Here is a 12,761-nt window from a genome sequence, read left to right as displayed (position 1 = left end):
CATACAGCCGGCCCTAGCATTTTCGGGGCCCTAAGCGAAATTTAGTTTGTCCGCCCCCATCCATTCTACACATTTTGCCATGGGGCGGAGAGAAGATTTTGCAATTTTATAACTAATTTCCTGCAATTCTACCCATTTTGCCATGGGGCGGAGAGAACTGTTTTTAATATGATATCTGACTGAAAGTGATTAACAAAATCAATGGGGGCCCCCCAGTCGGTAAATCGACCATGATTACCACAAGTTTAGATAGGTGGCTGCTAGACTAACATACAATGTTTGCTGACGTGCTAATTAAGTGACCGTTGGTGACTGACAACAAGAGAAAAACTTCTGATGCACAACCAAATTTTGAAATGACACTCTCAATATACTTTTTTTTGTCTTCAGAAATGTATCCACGGGCCTATAAAAAGGGGGGCCTTGGGCCGCCAGTTGCCCATCCCAATTCTAGACCAGTAAATTCAAATATGTGTGCGTGTTTGTCCAAATTTGGTATGCCTTTGTAGTAAGTCGGGGGGGGGATCATTTTAAAGCTCTTAATTTTAGAGACAGTGGTACACTGTAGGCCAAATAGTTAATGATTACAAATTTGGTTTCATTACTTATCCAGTAAATGAGCAAATACATATCACAATCTAATCTACATCCAGCAGAACAAAACAATTTGCATTTCAAATGCTATCTCTAAACCCATCAAACCACTGGAAGCTAACAGAATCACTCGTGTTCTTTTTATTAGTGGGGTTAAGAAACCGATCTGGGTCATTTCAACCCTTCTCTCTCTCATCTTATCTATGAATTTGAATGACTCTGATAGGATCTAATAGTGAACATGTGATGCATGCTATTGGAAACTCATGTTTTGGGATCATTCCAACACTGAAGATTCAACACTCATCTATGACAACTCCTGACTTTCTGCTTGATATTGACCTAACAGGGTGGGTTTAACTTTTCAGCAATATGAAGCTGGAATCCTTAATTGTGAAACTGCCATATCCGTTGGAGATATTACAACAAATAAGTTACTGCAAACAACAAACACTGTTTTGTTGCTGTACACCTCCACTTCGTCAACAAAATAAAACCATAACAATGGCGGTGGGGTGGACAGTGGCGCTGTTTCCCCTACTGCAGATTCCATCTTTAACTTCTATAGGAAGCAAAATGTTAGTTTATCTTATGCTTCTCCCTGCTACGAAATGATTACATTAAACATCTACTGCATACTGGGATTAATGGTGTTCGGTTGCTACAGCATCCGTGGTTGTTACAACACACACCTTTCACTATTGTTTCAAAGGGAGTTGAAGAGCTCAATGTGTACTACATTTGACCTCAGTCAAGGTGCTTTAATCTACACATTAAGCTGACAGATGACTTCACTTGGCTTGTCAAGGTAATGTGCTTGAAGGTGAATGTGAAACAGTATGTTCATTGTGTTCAAGCGCAGGGGGATATAGTAGTGCAGTAGACATGTCATTTTGACATGTACAGTCATTCTGTGGTAGGTCTCTAGAAGGTCAGAACATACATTGTATAACAATCCCCAAAGAAAGAGTGGCTTTCATTGAATAGGATAGACTCAACACACATGAAAGGACTGCAAAACATATTTTACACCAATCTTTACCGTTCCTGTAACATCAGTTTGTTTTCCTTCTTCCAAAGGTCTTTGAAATCAGTGGAGAACTCATGCCACACCGAGAACAGCGTGTTGGGAGACACTTCCTTCTCACCTGCCTTAGCCTTGACTGAAAAGAACACACTCAACTCCAAGAAACTGAGGATAGACAGAACAAAAACATGAAATCAAACCTAAAATACCAAAATTACAACAGTAGATTACAGAAAGATTAAGTCATTGTGAAACCTGTAGGCTTATAATAAATATGTGCAATGTGAAAGTTAATCTTAAGACCATTTCTTGCATTAAACTTGATATGGAAGTATACTAAATAGAGGCGACTGGCCATTTTGTAATAAAACACCAAAAATATTAGAATGTATTAGCTGCCACAATGGCATAAATCGATAACATAAATATTTTCCCTCCACAGATACAATTCTAGGCGTACAGGTTATAAACCCTTAAAAGGAAATTAATCTTGCTGTGCTCAAGTCTCAAGAGGGACAAACACATAAAGAAAGGGAGAGAGAGAGAGAGAGAGAGAGAGGCAGAAAGGAGAGAAAGATAAATAGAGGAAGAGAGAGCACACGTGAAAGTGACAAATGCCCTGGTGTTGTGCTTGATCAATACTCTGGACAGGTTGGGGACCCTTTGTTTGGAGTTTGGAGGGAACACATTCCTGGCTAGTGTTAACAGAAGCCTGGAGCCAACGCTGTCTACTCTGGCTTTGCTTAGATAAACAACACAGACACTGGAGGCCTTCAGTCTATCATAGGACCCGCATTCAAGGCCATCTAGAGGTAGAGGTTCCATGTAGCCTCGGGATCTAAACATCGACACAGGACCGGTACGTACTGGCATGCAGTAGTAGAGAATAGAAGTGAGTGAACTCAGCTCACCGTATTGAAAATTGTTCTGACACAACATTATCCTTTGAGCCAATGTTATCATACTGTAGCTCGAACATCTTTAAAAAAATCCATATCAGGTTTATTGTTACATCTTATGAGTGTTCTCTAGTTGTGTTTCTTGTGCCTCCAGATCAGTTTTTGCTATAAGAGAAAACATAGTCAGAATATAGGCATACTGTAGATAACAATCCACTCAACAGGACAACATCAGAAAGTTAAGTAGAAGGCTATGTAAAGACAAGTACAGCAGTAATGGATCATTATAGAAACATGTGGCACTCCAACCCATGAGCTAGTTACTAGTTAAGTCATTATGGAAAACATAAAGCTACATTGCGGTGAGGATAACAATGTGGTTACACATAAGGCATAGAACAAGGTTTTATTATCAGTCCTGAATAGATTAAATAATTTCTAATAAAGGCATAATTATTGGTTTTGCATATACATTAATAACACTTGCTGTCATTTTCAGGGTTATTTCATGTAATTGAGTGTTGAAATGATTGTGGTCGCACCACTGATAAGTGAACACCATGGTTTTCTGGGCAAGTATTCTTTGTGTACATTTAGTATTATTGAGTTCAGTAAATTATTGTGAAATGTCCTCAAACTCATCAAAAAAATAACTTGATATGAGAGAGCAGCATCACATTATGCAAAGCCTCAAACAGGCAGAGGAATTCCAGAGAATATCCTTAGCCTTAGGAGGGATTTTTTCATAATTCTCTCTCCTTCCAGCTAACTTCATAGAGATATCGAGGAAGTCTGTGTTACTGTAGCCAAGGTGGTCCGGTGAACCAATTTTGTTTGAGACCTGACTTGCATTAGCTCCCAGAGATAACCTCTTACATCTAGACGTTCCGCTAGCGGAACACCTGCTCCAATATCCAATGATAGGCGTGGCGCGAATTACAAATTCCTCAAAAATACAAAAACTTCAATTTTTCAAACATATGACTATTTTACAGCATTTTAAAGACAAGACTCTCCTTTATCTAACCACACTGTCCGATTTCAAAAAGGCTTTACAGCGAAAGCAAAACATTAGATTATGTCAGCAGAGTACCCAGCCAGAAATAATCAGACACCCATTTTTCAAGCTAGCATATAATGTCACAAAAAACAAAACCACAGCTAAATGCAGCACTAACCTTTGATGATCTTCATCAGATGACACCTAGGACATTATGTTATACAATACATGCATGTTTTGTTCAATGAAGTTCATATTTATATCAAAAACCAGCTTTTTACATTAGCATGTGACGTTCAGAACTAGCATACCCCCCGCAAACCTCCGGTGAATTTACTAAATTACTCACGATAAACGTTCACAAAAAAACACAACAATTATTTTAAGAATTATAGATACAGAACTCCTTTGTGCAATCGGACACGCTTTTCGGTGAAAGCACATTTTGCAATATTCTGAGTAGATAGCCCAGCCATCACGGCTAGCTATTTAGACACCCACCAAGTTTAGCCCTGACCAAACTCCGATTTACTATTAGAAAAGTTTGATTACCTTTGGTGTTCTTCGTCAGAATGCACTCCCAGGACTGCTACTTCAATAACAAATGTTGGTTTGGTTCAAAATAATCCATTGTTATATCCAAATAGCGGCGTTTTGTTCGTGCGTTCAAGACACTATCCGAAGTGTAAATAAGGGTCACGAGCATGGCGCATTTCGTGACATAAGATTTCTAAATATTCCATTACCGTACTTCGAAGCATGTCAACTGCTGTTTAAAATCAATTTTTATGCCATTTTTCTCGTAAAAAAAGCGATAATATTCCGACCGGGAATCTGCGTTTAGGTAAAAAGACGAAAGAAAATAAAGCATGGGGTCGACTCGGGCACGAGCCTGAGTCTCACAGTACTGTGACCAGCCACTATCCAAACGCGCTACTTTTTTTCAGCCAGAGCCTGCAAAGCCACGATTCAGCTTTTTGCCACCTTCTGAGAGCCCATGGGAGCCGTAGGAAGTGTCACGTAACAGCAGAGATCCCCTGTATTGGATAGAGATAATCAAGAAGGGCAAGAAATTGTCAGACAGGGCACTTCCTGCATGGAATCTTCTCAGGTTTTGGCCTGCCAAATGAGTTCTGTTATACTCACAGACACCATTCAAACAGTTTTAGAAACTTTGGAGTGTTTTCTATCCAAAGCTAATAATTATATGCATATTCTAGTTTCTGGGCAGGAGTAATAATCAGATTAAATCGGGTACGTTTTTTATCCGGCCGTGAAAATACTGCCCCCTAGCCATAACAGGATAATGCCTATAGACCAAGGTTTTAGTTTAGCTGGCTAACACAGTCTTGTAGTGTGCAGATGAGCAGAGGAACATTTTAAAGCTAAGGTGAAGTGTAAGAGAGTTGGTTCAGTGAACCACAATGGCGCTTGGGCTAACAAACCAGTATTTTGGTGTGCAGACGACCCGGGTTCAAACCCAGCCTATCGCATGTGCGTGTCTCTCCAGTTATATTGGTTTTGCTTTCACACACAAATCTAAGAAATGTCTTAGCAGCTTTCAAGAGCATATTCCAAATCCATAGCAGCCTAAAAGCATTTATTGGTCTGAAATTACCCATAACCTCTTCATAGACTTCCAAGACATCCACTAAAGCAGACGGTCAGGAATCTTTCCTGGCATGGATCTCTGGCCTGCCTTTATTCAGGGAATATCAAATCGCTGTCTGTAATTGAAGCCAGAGCCACATCTAAGGAACCCTGACATGTCCAATGGGACGATCACTTTTGTCCACGGCTCCCCATACTAAATCATCCTATAACTGATCCCCATTTTTACATCTGCTTTCTATTGCTCATCAATAACCAATCAGAAATCAGAACAGGATGGATGTCATCAGATCAATGCAACAACAGTCAGCAAAGGAGTATGGAATCCATGATGACCACAGAATTTCATACAACATGTACTGTATGCAGTGAATCAATACCGGCCTGATATAGTGACCCATTTGAGTTTTACAGTACTAGTCTAGAGGTTTCAAAATACATTTTGGACAACAATGAATAGTTCTTATCTGACATGATGTTACGTGTAGATTAGGCCTACTCCTGGAGACAACTCTACTAGCCAAGGCAGTAGTCAGTCCCCTGAAGAGAGCATGCAGCCAGTATAACTAATCATTATTTACATCAGAAACAGATTATCACATGGCCAATGTTCTGTTCAGAGGCATAGAGGCTCCATCAAAGGCATCGCACGCATGAGAATCTGTGAAACGAGTGGGGAAAATCGAGCTAGACCAAACAGTGCCGTTCCTACGAGTCCGCTTCCACTGTTATTCTGTGGTTAGTTTCATGGTCAGAAAATAAACAAGAGTGGTCGAAACTGTGGAGCCAGAAACTGTTTAACCCCGGGGTCTGAAATTATAGAAATAACACAAATAAGACATTGCTGTTGTTGCTTTTCTTTTCTGCAGTGGAGGCACCCAGTGAATTTCGTCTGGAGCCTTCCAAGTCACATGTCAGTGTTACATCGAACATTCCTCTCTCTGTGGACAACCTCGTCATTTGCCTCAAGGGAAAACCCAATATTTCTTTCAGAGAGACACTTTTATCCAGGCTTCCTTTAAACTTGGACTCAAGGACAGAGAGCGACATAGCGGAAGAACATGTGTTACAAATTACCAACTCTCATTTGAATACAAAAGCACTTGAGAAGGGGTCAGTGAGCTCAGTCTTACAACAAGAATGGGAACAGTTAGCTAGAAATAGCCTGCCACAAAGCCTATGTAAAACTGCCTAGAAAGACATCCCACATGTTTTAATAGACATGAAAACCAAACCTTACACCTAACTGTTGTGAAACATTCATCAATAAACATTTTAATCTTGACTTTACACAATACTTTGTCTGTTATGATGAGAATAGTTCCATTATTTTAACAGAGTTTTGGAGGCTTTACTTGTTAGTTAAAGGGTCTGATATGCAGGGGCGAAAGGTACCCTTTCACGTGAGGTTGTTGAAAAGGTCTTCATGGGAAGGTGATAACAAACACACTGTGGTCAAATGAAAACAAACATGGCCGATCGCAGAGGGAAGGTGGATTCATCATCAACCCTCGTTCCACTGCTAATTCATCATCCCTGTTTTAACTGCTCCCAGGGTAAACAGCTACCTCCAAGTGTTTATTTGATTTCCTGATATGATAGAGGGAGGAATGGAGATAAACAGAGAGTAAAGAAGTGACGGTGAGAGAGGGGCTTCTTCAGAAGGTAGATAGAGACAGATATTGCTGAGGAAGGAGGATAAAAAAAGAGGTGAAACTGGGGTAGAGGTCAAGGACCGGATAGGGAATAGTAAGAGCAGAGGGAGTGAAAGAGGTGAAGAATGAACAGGAGGAGGAAAACAAAGACAAACCAGGTTGCCATTATGGTTACACTATCTACCTTGAAAAATTAAAGGAGAGCCGCACACTCTAGGAGCTCAGATGCAATAATTGAATAACCTAATATCCAACATTTCGACAGACAAGCTGTCTTCATCAGGGTATAAGAGAGGGCTACAAAAATTGTCAGATTAATACTGCCACTGAGAAAATTCAAAGGAAACCGAGACATTATCTTTTTCAAGGACAGTCTCACAAAAATAAGCATTCTTATGTTCTAACTACTCGCTATTCAAAGTGCTCTGAACAAATTAAGGGAATCGTTCACAAACATTGGCACATTCTAAGATCCAATGACAATGTGTTTTCGGACCTTTCCTTGGTCATATTCTCGCGGGGCAGAAATCTCAGAGATCAATTGGTAAACTCTGATATACCACCACCAAGATATCCCTGCACAACGTCTATTTACACCCCTACTGGATAGAAACTACGAGTGTAATGTCTGTGCTCAATAAAATGGCACTTATAAATGTAGATCCTTCAAACACCCCAAAACAGGGAAACAGATCCCAATTAAAGGTGTTATCACATTCTCCACTAAGGCAGTTATTTATCTTATAACTTGTCCTTGTGATAAAAATGATGTGGGTAAAACAAATTTAAAGTATGAATCATTAGTTGCAAAAACTCAACTTATCCAGGTGCGGCCTACTCGATTTCGTACCTAAGTTATATCGGCATCGAACATGTCACCCTCCCTAGGAGAGGGGGTGACCTCGACAATTTACAAGTTAAAATGAGAGGCTGCCTGGATCTTTAATTTAAAGACCCTTGCTCACTTCGGTCTCAATGCAGACTTTGATCTGATGCCATTCTTCTGATTATTGTGATTTCGCTATTGTAAATGTCTGTAGGCCTATGTAGCCAAATTGTATCTATGATCGTATGCTATCCATTCATGGTATGTTATTTTTTTATATATCGGAGAATTAACCAATGATATCAGGCCAACCCGGCCATGATTACAGACACCTTTGTGTATCCTTTGACACTATATATTGTAAACTAGTCACCCTACAGTGTTTGTCATTATACCCTGATGAAGACAGCTTGTCTGTTGAAACGTTGGATATTAGGATATTACATTATTGCATCTGAGCTCCTAGAGTGTGCGGCTCTCCTTTAATTTTTCAAGTGTTCTACTCTGCAAGCTAGCACCTCGCCTAAATAGGTGTTCGTATCTTTCGCCTCTAGATTACACTATCTACCTTGTCAGGGTCCAATTCTGCCTACAGCCCTCATTATGTGTTCATATGTGGGCTGGATGTACATCATCTATAGTTTGGAAGGATATCAGCTCCTACAAGAGAAGAAAGTATCTGTTTTTTATTCAATAAGTAGCTGTTGGTATTGTCTTGCTAGGGCAATTGAATTTAAGTGCTGTCTCTACCTAGTAGCCTACTTAATCATTGCTGTTTGAAATGTCTGATTGCTCATTATTTGTGACAGTTCCTGTGGACTTAGTTTCAGGCCTATTTGAGTAATCGTCTTGTGTTGTATGGGGTGTTTTCTGTGTTTTCTTCAACTCTACCAGGCAATCAGCAATTAGTGCTGGGAGCTGCATCTTTCACCTCTGCTGGGCAATAAGCGATTAGTGTTAGTGCTTCAGTCTCCAGTGTTTTTTTCAGTGGCAGCTGGTGGTCTTGTCAAGCGGTGGTGTTGTCGCTGAAACAAATACTTTCTGCCAAGCGGTTCGAGGAAGGAAAGAGGAGAAAGGCTCCACATCACTCTCTCACTTGAGTATCTTACCTAGTTATCTTCTGATGATCTCATTTTTCTCTTTTGCAGCTTTGTCAAGTATTTGTGTGTTTCCTATCCCTGTTCGCTTCTCTCCCTGTAGGTTTTACAGACGCTCCCCACCCCTTGGCTACATCCCCTTTTAATTTAGTTTACCCTGCGCGCACAATCCATGCGGAATTCATCTCAGCCTATGTTGCCCTTCAGTCGCTACACTTTTTGGCCCAGACGGAGACATGGATTACCCCAGAGAACACTGCTACTCTAGCTGCTCTCTGGTCATCTGACTATGTGTTCTCTCATAGTCGGAGAGCATCTGGTCATCGCGGTGGTGGCACAAGGCGACTTATTTCTCCTAAGTGGATGTCTAACCACATTTGAATTTGATAGTTTTACTGTCACTTGTCCACTTAAGCTTAACATTGTTGTCATATATCGTCCACCGGGTGCTCTTGGAGAGTTCAATGAGCTCGACACCTTGATAAGCTACTTCATTTATTTCCACTCCTTTCCTCTTTTGACCTCACTCTTGCCCAGTCCCTTCCCACTCACAAGGCGGGCAATATGCTTGACCTAATCTTTACTAGAAGCTGTTCGCCTACCACCTCCTACCCCTTGCTCATCCCTTTGCAGATGACTTTGTCAACCAATTTGAAAAAAAGGTTGACGACATCTGTTCCTCGTTCACTTAGCCTACTGACTCCACTCAACAGAACTACCCTAGACCTTGACCTCTTTCTCCCCTCTCGCTCCAGATAAAATCCTGCAACTAGTGATGTCTGGCAGCCCGACAACCTACCAACTTATCCCCATCCCCTCTTCCCTTCTCTAGACCATCTCTGAAGACCTACCATTCCTCACTTCCCTCATCAACTCATCCCTGACCACTTGCTGCATCCTCTGACTTCAAGATGGCCAGAGTCGCTCCCATCCTCAAGAAACCAACACTTGACCCCTCCAAAGTCAAAAACTACCCCTTCTGTGTTTTAGTTCCAAAACACTTGAGCATGCTGTCTATGACCTACTCTCTCGTTATCGCTCCCAGAACGATCTTCTTAACCCTAACCAGTCAGGCTTCAAGGTGGCTCACTCAAATGAGACCGCTCTCCTCTTATCACGGAGGCTCTCCGCACTGCCAAATCTGACTCTCTCTCCTCTGTTTTCATCCTCCGAGAACTATCTGCTGCCTTCAACACTATGAATCATTAGATCCTCCGCTCCACCCTCTCAAGGTTGTTCATCTCAGGCTCGGCACACTCCTGCCTTGTGTCCTACCTGGCAGGTCGCTCCTACCAGCAGGCGTGGAGAGGATCTTTGTTTGCTCCAACTGCTTCTCACAACTGGGGTCCTTCAGTCCTCGGTTATTTACACCAAGTCACTCGGCTCCATCATATCCTCACATGATCTCTCCTATCATTGCTATATGGATGACACTGAACTACTCCCCCCTTCTGACACCCAGCTGGCGACGCACATCTCTTATTGCCTGACAGACATCTCAGCTTGGATGTCGGCCCACCACCCCAAGCTTAACCTCGACAAGATGTAGCTGCTCTTCCTCCCGGGGAAGGCCTGCCAGCTCCAAGACCTCTCAATCATGGCTGACAACTCCATGTTGTCCCCTTCCCAGAGTGCAAAGAACCTTGGCGTGACCCTGGATAACACGTCATTCTCTGCAAACATCAAAGCATTGACATCCGTAAAGTACGACCTTTCCTCACACATGAAGCGCCGCAGGTACTAATCCATGCACTTGTCATCTCCCGTCTAGACTACTGCAACTCTGTTGGCTGGGCTTCCCGCTTGTGCCATCAAACCCCTGCAACTTATCCAGTACGCCACAGCACGCCTGGTGTTCAACCTTCCCAAGTTCTCCCATGCTACCCTGCTCCTCCGCACACTACACTGGCTTCCAGTCAAAGCTCGCATAATCTTCAATACCTTGGTGTTTGCCTACGGAGCAACAATGTGAAATGCCCCTCCAAAACTTTAGGCTATGGTCAAACCCTATACCCCAACCTGAGCACTCCGTTCTGCCACCTCTGTTCTTTTGCACCACCCACCCCTATGGGATGGCAGCTCCCGCTCAGCCCAGTCAAAGCTCTTTTATTTCCTGGCACCAAATGGTGGAACAAGCTTCCCCTAATGTCAGAACAGCGAAGTCCCTGCCCATCTTCAGAAAATGTTTGAGTCCCTAGATCTTTAAAGAGTATCTTAAATAACCCCCCCACAAAAAAACTACTAACATTCACTTGTCTTTTCCTACTAACACTGACTTTGCAGATAACTACTTTGTTGAGGGAAAATGTACTTGCTAGGATTGTGATACGTTGTTGTCTAATGATGAATTCACTAATGTAAGTCACTCTCGATAAGAACGTCTGCTAAATGACTAAAATGTAGTTCTGCTCTTGAAATATCTTTCAGACAGAGGTCAAAGGCTCAACTACCAAGTGCTGCTGCAACCCATCATAACAGATGGAAAAAGTTGAAACAATAGCCTTGAGTTATTCAATACAGTCTGGGATAAGCAGAGGTCCCCATGGAAACTGCATTGAATGATGGTCTGTACACATCTTCCTTCCAAACACTGTACATTAACCAGGAGAGCAACTGAGACATCAGTCTTGGCAGGACAGATGCAGTGCAGTCTAACCAAGGGTTAGCATGATGATCAACGGCCCATCTCTACGTTCTATTCTATATACAGAGCCAAGATGGCTTCCTCATTTCAGGTATTCTGACACCGAACATAATCCAGGGAGATATCTGAGGCATTAGTCATTGGCCTTCGTCTTTGGGGCAGCTATAGTTTAGCTAACCAAGGATAAGGGGGATCAATGATCCGTCTTGAAGCTTGACTCTCAGTTGAAAAATCAAAATGGCTTCCCTTGTCATTGATCAATGGTCCATTTCCCTCACCCACAACCCAAAATGGCCTCAGTGATTGAGTCATTTGTAAAGTAACCACAACTGGGACACCTTCACTCAGAAATTCCTCCATCTTCTCCTTAAAGGGTTGCAAGTGCTCTTCAGAAGAGATCTGGTTGACCATATCTGTCTCGGCCGAGCATACTGGAGTAGAGGAGGAAGAAAGAAAAACATGCTTTAATGAGTTTTTCTGTCCAAAAAAGAATGAGCTTGTAAATCATAAGACCATTTTTGACATTGCAGTATTACATTCTACCTGTTTATGTAATTAGGGATAATAACCAAACATAATGGAATGGGCTAAGCTAACCAGTCATGATGCATTCCCATTCACCCTACTACTTTTCTCCAAACAATGAGTGATGCCCTTGGAACCTGCAGACCCCTTAATCATCCCTTGGAGCACTCCAGAGTCATGGTCCATCAGCGCCCATGATGAATCCAAAAAGTGCATGTTAGAGTTCCCGAAGCTAATTATTCGACCACATGGCCCCCTCTGTGGAGGTAGCTAGCTAGCTGTTGTCCTGAGGGCCATCCAAGCCCACTGCTATGATACGCCTACTCAACCTAACCCCCAGGCAACTGTCATTGAAGCCCACATCTGTTACAGCACTCAGCTGGTCCCTGTAAAGTGAACCCTATACAGTTTGTGATGAAGCATTTATGTGCACCATCATGGTACTCTGCCATGCATGTTAGTGTATTTCGTCATGAATCTTGTTCTGGAGGCAGCTCTGCAGAGTGGTCACTAGCTGGCACAGGCGCAAAGTCATACAATTTGATTTTAAACCTAACTTTAACCCTAACCACACTGCTAACCCTAATGCCTAACCTTAAATGAAGGTATTTCTTGGCAGCTTGCCTATCTAAGGAGAAATCACTCAGTTCTGCCTCCAGGACAAGATTCATGACAATAAATGTCAACCTGCCTCTGCTATTGGGAATGAGTAAGCAAGTCAGTATCCCAATGGACCTGGTCAACTCGATCTTCACGCACTGCAAATAATGAGAAGCTTCACAAGATTGATTGCAGTGCAGTAAAAAACATAGTTGGCAAAATACAAGCCTTGATTGGTTTAATGGTAAGATACGTGATAGAGAACAGAGGAGATTTGGGTGAT

This window comes from Salmo salar, chromosome 01, assembly GCF_965601325.2.
Source record: "Salmo salar chromosome 01, fSalSal1, whole genome shotgun sequence".
Lineage (NCBI taxonomy): Eukaryota > Metazoa > Chordata > Actinopteri > Salmoniformes > Salmonidae > Salmo > Salmo salar.
Note: the sequence above shows the minus strand (reverse complement) of the source record.